Here is a 6,277-nt window from a genome sequence, read left to right as displayed (position 1 = left end):
TCGACGTGGCTTCTAAACCCAATTGACTTAGGAAATATCTTTTGCAGCGAAAATAATTGCCAGAAGAGGAAAAAAATTGTTGTGACGAATAGTCCCCCCTCCCCGTCGCTTTGCTCCCGCACACCCTCAAATCTCAAGCTCGCCTTCTTCCCCAACTTCTTCTTCTCCACTAATTTTCTCTCTACCTCCACATTAATTAAGCAAAACCCACTCAAAATGCTTTGCTACGCGGTTGTCTCTTGATCCACCAAAATCAATCACTAATAGCGGAGCTACTCCTCCGATTTGGCCACATCTGAAGCAAAATCCACTCATCTTCGTGCATCACTTGCTCTTCTACCAGTTCCAGTTCAAATAGTGCGACTTTTGACATTCCCAACTCTGCCATTCAACATCAAGCAAACCCATTTCCTGTAGTAGTGGGTTATCCAACTCATTTCCATCCCGTCCTCCCCTCCACTCGATAAGATACTTTGTTTTTTTAGTCTATGTTCTTAATGAAACCGTTTATGTCAAGTAGATACAGGGGTGGTATGCTCTTTCAATTTATGCATAAATTGCCTATGTGTTTGAGTAAGGAAGAAGATAACTGTGGAATTGCTTATAATGTATTTTAAAATCAATACATTCAATCTTAGGTGTGACTGACTAATAAACAAATGGTTATGATTTTGGAACTGAAAGCATGGGAGAATTCAAAATTGGATCCCAAACAGAACAGTGGTGGCTTTTAACGAGTTGACCTACCATATAGTTGGTCAAATTGGTGATTGGGAAGAAAAATAAGGTAATTTGTTTCACTGTCTCTCCATTGGTGTATTCCGTAACAGAAAATAATAAAACACACAAAAAAAAAAAAAAAAAGAAAAAAAAAGAAAGAAACAAACAAACAAACAAAGTAGGGAAAAATGTGTACTGAAACAATTATAAAAGAGCTTTTCCATTTACCTAATTTGTCATGGAGGACGTTTAGGAGTTTGAGGAGATGGTTGAGGTTGATGATCATGGCATGACAAAATTGAATAATGACAAAACCATTGCTTTCTCCTGAATTCACACCATCGAGTGCAAAATCAACATATTAGTCTAAAGCTAGCTTTAGCTAGCTCAACCCATTAATTCACACCATCATGATGCACCATAAACTCAGATTTACTGCTGAATGTTTCATGAAAAATAGAGGGGAGAGAAAAGAGAAAATATTCATCACAAGCTTAACATTATGTTGATATGCCCAATCTGAATTTATTGTCTACTTTGAATATAGAGTTACTTAGCTCAATTCCATCCTAAGGACTTGTACCATATTTAGTTTGGACTTTGGTCTTACGTTCAGGCTTGAAAACTCACTACTTTATTTTCATCAATTACTCCCCTACCTTCCTAATTAATTTACCAGTTATAGTTTTTTTTTTCCCAACACCCAAGACAAAAACCTTCATGATGCTAACTCTTAAAATCACTTTATTGCTCATATATGGTTCTATAAATCCCAACAAAAATCTCCTCATAGCTTCTAAGGTTCCAATATTGACCCGTTTTATTCTCCAAATATAAGCAAGCAAATTAGCGCAAGAAACACCAACAGCCCTTGTGGTCTATAGTTTGTTAGCTTTCCCGAACTTCATACAACTGGATATTTTCACCCTTGGAAGTAAAACATTTCTAATATGCAAGCTGCTTAGTTTGAAAGAGAAGTCCAAAGTTATTTTATTACTGCTATCGAGCTTGCATAATGCTCCATATGATATTTGAAAACTTGAAGGTTGGGAATGCAAAATAACATTAAGGCATGATCCATAACGTAAGGATTGTGCAAAGTAGAAGCAACCTTTTACTTTAGGAGGAAAAAGCAAAATATAACCTAAGAAATATCAAAAGAGCACTACTTTTCATGCTTTGTGAAGCGTTTTGTAAAAGAATAACTTTTCCTTCTTTGATTTTCGTAGCCCCACCATTTTAATCTTTGGAAAGCATTGTCAAGTTGTGGTATGAGGGCACAAAATAAATAAGTTAAAGTTAATAAGGCAGAAAAAAAAAAAAGCAGGATTAATGAAACACTATTATTTTGGATGAACACTATTAATGAAACACTGCATGTTCTCAAGGCATATATAATGAAATCTTTTCCATTATGTCTCCTATTTCTAAGTATTTAATATCACAAGGCATGGGTACTGTTTGATAAACACTATAAGTGTTATATAGCAATGAAACACTATTATTTTACATGATGACATTAAGTGCAGTTTATCTTATTAACATAATATTTATCTTATTATTTCAGGTCAGTCAATCAAACAATATTACTTGAAACTGATGTTGTTTTAAGTAATATTGTTTAGTGACTGACTTGAAATAAGATAAATATTGTGTTAATCAGATAAATATTATTTCATTAGAGCACTTTAATTGAATTAGCTAAATTCATTGAATATTTAGCTATTAGAGAACAAAATATGCTCACAATGGATTAGCTAAATTCCAATGACTTTCAAAAGTTTTTTCAAATTTGAAGGTTACTGTACATACATCAAATACATATTTTATTAATTATTTCTCCCTCTCTTTCTTTCTATCACATATTTTATCACAATTAATATATTAATTTGAGTTAATGATATATTAATTTAATAAGAATATGATTATTAATTAATATATAATAGGTAGAATAGTAAAATATGATAAAATTAAATAAACTAATAATTAAAAAAATTAAATATTTTTGAAATTATTAGTTATTCATTACTATATAATGAATAAATGTATAATCTAATGTGGAGATTTAATGTGAATAACCAAAATCAAATTCATCTTATATTATTTTATTGTTATATAATGAAAAATAGCTATTCTAATGGAGAGATTTATGTGAATGGAATAGTCAAAAGTCAAATTTCTCTTACATTCATAAAAAATATCCTTTAACTTTGGCTAATCCAATCAGAGATGAAGTGTGAAAATGAAGCCCAGACAACGTCTATGGGCAAAGAAAAAAAAAGGAAAAAAAAAGGGGCCTTTGCGGCGAAATTAAAACTCGCTGCAAATGACAACAAAACAAAATTAAACAATATTAGCGGCGATTCCTGTTCTTCGAAAACAGCTGCAGCGATTTACATAATCAATGCAAACAATCCTATTCCGGCAATTTTAATGCGCCGAAAAAGAATGACCTTACACATGTAGGTATGTTTTGCGACGATTTATCCTCCGTCGAAATGACTCCAATGTGATGAAAATTTAGATTGTTGAAAATGAACAAAGTATTTGCGGCAAAATAATCTACATTTACGGCGATTAATTGAGTATTTGCGACGACATTTATCATTGCTATTAATGTTTCTTGGTGATTTAGTAGGGAACTAAAACCACCTTTTGCGGCGAATTTTTGTTCATTTGCGGCGACATATAATTGCCGAAAAAAGGATTTGTACCAACGAGTTTTACGCATTGCTGCAATTGATCAAAAGCGGCTTTAGGATTTCGTCGAACCTGTAGCGATTTACAAATCGTTAAAAATGATTAAATGCAGTGATTTTAAGGGGTATTTGTAACGATTTTGAGCATTGGAAAATGTTGATTTTCTTATAGAGTAAGGGCTTGTTTGGGGTTGCAATTAGAGTCTTAAAAGGTGTTTAAATAGTTTTAAAAACTCTTTAATATAAAAATTAGGTTTTTTGAGTGTTACATATTAAAGCACTTTTAATCTCAAATAAGCTAAAAAATACGTTTAAGAAAAAACATCAAACGCAATTCAAATTTTAACCTAAAAAGTTAATGGACGAAAATACTCATACAACTCTCAGATAATTACAACTTTCAAACTTTTAGGGATATTGTTATAATATGTAAAAATTCAAATAATTTTCATTTCTACTTTACGAAACACTTTTTTAATTTGTTTTCAAATAAACGTAACGTAAATAACTAATATAGTTATTTAATTTGAAAATGTTTTAAACATATAGTTACCAAACAATAAATAACTTTTTAATAGGAGAACTCATTACTTAAATTATAAGTGATCAATCCTAAAATTGTAAGTTATATTTCCCACTGTAATCTCAAATATGCACTAAAGACCATTAATATTGATTCGGCAAGATTTTAGCCTTTTTTTTATTTTTTTTAACTAATATGCCATTTCTTGTGTTCTATCTTGTAACTTAACCCCACTTATCTATCTCTCTATAATAATAATATCTTTTATTATTTCTTGATTTCTATCAATTTTGAACACCGTGTTCAATGAAGATAATTGAACTACTTAAATGCTCTAATAACTTAATAAAAAATGGTATGAAGACAACATCATAATAACTTTTTTCTTCCGCAACTACATATTAAAATATTTATTTATATTAAAGTTATCTGAATTTTATTTCATTTTAGTGGACTTGAATTTAAAAAATATAATATTTAGTCTTAGTTTTATAAGAAGTTTGTTCTAGTTTCTACCTATCATTAATCTAAGTTAATATGTCTAATCCAGAAAAAATAAAATAAAATAATAAGTAGTGGTCATTTTCAAGCTCATGGGATGCTGAAAGAATTTTTTTTTTCTTTTTTTAAAATGCTGATTTCATTAGCTAATTAATTTCACATCTTAAACATATTATTATCACAATTATATTTAGGATGTACCAAATTGAATTATTTTCCAATGGATTATATATTACTAAGATATAAAAATTAAAAATTACATTATATTTCAATAATTAATGAAACAAACAAAATATTGTACCTCAGTTTGTGATTTAATTCTTCTTAATGGATGAGATAGTGTGCCAAGAAGAGAAAAAAAGGAGGGAGATTGAGAAGTGAAGAGCAAATAGATATGTTTCGATAATCCTTAGAGAGAGGGTAATATTTCTGATCTAGGTTGGAGGGGTGATAGGTTTACTTGGTGGAATGGGTATGTGGATGAGAATTTTGTAAATGAGAGGTTGGATTAATCAACATTGGTTGGGTTTAAACTATGAGGTGAAGGTGGATGTTTTGGCTTCTATCTCTTATGACCATACTCCTCTTTTGATCAATTCATACAGTGAGGCTAAGGGGGTATGGGCTGGGAGGGTTTACAATTTTAAATATGAATTGTATTGGGATTTGGAGGAAGGGTGTCACAAGGTTATTGAGCAAGAATAGGATAAAGTTCTTTGACGAGGTGGAGCAGAAAATTGACAAAGGAAAGGGGGAAGGTAATTGAAGAAAAAACTGAACAATTGAGGCTGTTGTAGGAAGTGAGGGGGCACGAACAGTTGGAGGAAATCTGAAGGAGAAAGAGTGAAGTGGAAAAATTGCTAGAACAAGAAAATCTAGTATGGAAACAGAGGGCAAAAAAGCACTGACTGCAGCAGAGTGATAGGAATACGAAGTTCTTCCATGCCTGTGCAAATCCGAGGAAGAAGAGGAATCTCATCAACAAAATAAAGGATGTACAAGGGGTGGAGGTGACAAATTCAATTGCTATTGCAGAAATATTGAGAAATTATTATGTAGATAATTATTATGTAGATATTTACTCTTCCTCTTACCCTTCAAAGGAGAAATAGATGAATGTTTAAGCTGTGTGGAGAATACTATTTTTGAGGAGATAAAGCTGAGAATGGATAAGGTTTTTACTGAAGAGGAAGTAGAAAGGGCCTTAAAAGAGATGTTCCCTTTTAAATCACCAGGGCCTGATGGCTTTGGTGCTGGTTTTTTCAAAAACCATTGGGTTGTAGTAGGGAAAAAAGTTAAGGAAACTGTACTTGAAGTGATGAATGGAGGTAAACTGGACATGTAGCTTAACCATACTTTCTTGGCCCTAATTCCTAAGATCAAAGTCCCTTTGTTAGTAAAGGATTACATGCCTATAAGCCTTTGTAACATGCTCTACAAATTGATCACAAAGGTGATTGCAAATAGGATTAAAGGAATGCTACAATGTATTATTTATGCCAACCGAAGTGCATTTATTCTTGGGCGACTCATATCAGACAATATTATGATTGCTTATGAGTTATTGCACTCTATGAAGTCTAAACAGAAAGGGAAGGTGGGGAGTATGGCCATCAAATTAGACATGACCAAAGCCTATGACAGGGTGGAATGGCCTTTCTTGGAGGCCATTTTGAGGAGGATGGGTTTTAGGGTAAAGATTATAAGGCTGATCATGGATTGTGTGGGCTTAGTGTCTTACTCAGTTTTACTCAATGGGAGGCTAGGTAATATCATAAGACCATCAAGTGGGCTGAGGTAAGAGGACCCTTTGTCTCCTTATTTGTTTATTATT

This window comes from Juglans microcarpa x Juglans regia, chromosome 3D (assembly GCF_004785595.1).
Source record: "Juglans microcarpa x Juglans regia isolate MS1-56 chromosome 3D, Jm3101_v1.0, whole genome shotgun sequence".
Classification (NCBI taxonomy): domain Eukaryota; kingdom Viridiplantae; phylum Streptophyta; class Magnoliopsida; order Fagales; family Juglandaceae; genus Juglans; species Juglans microcarpa x Juglans regia.
Note: the sequence above shows the minus strand (reverse complement) of the source record.